Consider the following 1598-nt stretch of genomic DNA (forward strand, 5'->3'; position numbering starts at 1 on the left):
TCAGCTATAGACTAGACCAGCATGACTAGTATCTATGTGGACCCTACTACAGTTTAACCAGCTCAGCTATAGACTACACCAGCATGACTAGTATCTATGTGGACCCTACTACAGTTTAACCAGCTCAGCTATAGACTACACCAGCATGACTAGTATCTATGTGGACCCTACTACAGTTTAACCAGCTCAGCTATAGACTACACCAGCATGACTAGTATCTATGTGGACCCTACTACAGTTTAACCAGCTCAGCTATAGACTACACCAGCATGACTAGTATCTATGTGGACCCTACTACAGTTTAACCAGCTCAGCTATAGACTACACCAGCATGACTAGTATCTATGTGGACCCTACTACAGTTTAACCAGCTCAGCTATAGACTACACCAGCGTGACTAGTATCTATGTGGACCCTACTACAGTTTAACCAGCTCAGCTATAGACTACACCAGCGTGACTAGTATCTATGTGGACCCTACTACAGTTTAACCAGCTCAGCTATAGACTACACCAGCATGACTAGTATCTATGTGGACCCTACTACAGTTTAACCAGCTCAGCTATAGACTACACCAGCATGACTAGTATCTATGTGGACCCTACTACAGTTTAACCAGCTCAGCTATAGACTACACCAGCGTGACTAGTATCTATGTGGACCCTACTACAGTTTAACCAGCTCAGCTATAGACTACACCAGCGTGACTAGTATCTATGTGGACCCTACTACAGTTTAACCAGCTCAGCTATAGACTACACCAGCGTGACTAGTATCTATGTGGACCCTACTACAGTTTAACCAGCTCAGCTATAGACTACACCAGCATGACTAGTATCTATGTGGACCCTACTACAGTTTAACCAGCTCAGCTATAGACTATACCAGCATGACTAGTATCTATGTGGACCCTACTACAGTTTAACCAGCTCAGCTATAGACTAGACCAGCATGACTAGTATCTATGTGGACCCTACTACAGTTTAACCAGCTCAGCTATAGACTACACCAGCATGACTAGTATCTATGTGGACCCTACTACAGTTTAACCAGCTCAGCTATAGACTACACCAGCGTGACTAGTATCTATGTGGACCCTACTACAGTTTAACCAGCTCAGCTATAGACTACACCAGCATGACTAGTATCTATGTGGACCCTACTACAGTTTAACCAGCTCAGCTATAGACTACACCAGCATGACTAGTATCTATGTGGACCCTACTACAGTTTAACCAGCTCAGCTATAGACTACACCAGCATGACTAGTATCTATGTGGACCCTACTACAGTTTAACCAGCTCAGCTATAGACTACACCAGCATGACTAGTATCTATGTGGACCCTACTACAGTTTAACCAGCTCAGCTATAGACTATACCAGCATGACTAGTATCTATGTGGACCCTACTACAGTTTAACCAGCTCAGCTATAGACTACACCAGCATGACTAGTATCTATGTGGACCCTACTACAGTTTAACCAGCTCAGCTATAGACTACACCAGCATGACTAGTATCTATGTGGACCCTACTACAGTTTAACCAGCTCAGCTATAGACTACACCAGCATGACTAGTATCTATGTGGACCCTACC

The 1598-nt window shown here is 43.9% G+C and overlaps 1 protein-coding gene across 1 annotated transcript in view; it reads right to left on the minus strand.

Annotated features, from left to right (window-relative positions):
* Positions 1-249: 249 nt before the first annotated feature.
* Positions 250-1598, minus strand: part of LOC106598415 (tripartite motif-containing protein 16) — an 8079-nt gene continuing 6730 nt past the window's right edge. The window contains 1 exon segment of the mRNA XM_082971341.1: positions 250-1598. This exon segment is cut by the window's right edge and continues 817 nt beyond it. The gene's annotated coding sequence lies outside the window, so the exon portion shown is untranslated.

The sequence above is a fragment of the Salmo salar genome, unplaced genomic scaffold (genome assembly GCF_965601325.2).
Source record: "Salmo salar unplaced genomic scaffold, fSalSal1 ptg000257l, whole genome shotgun sequence".
NCBI lineage: Eukaryota > Metazoa > Chordata > Actinopteri > Salmoniformes > Salmonidae > Salmo > Salmo salar.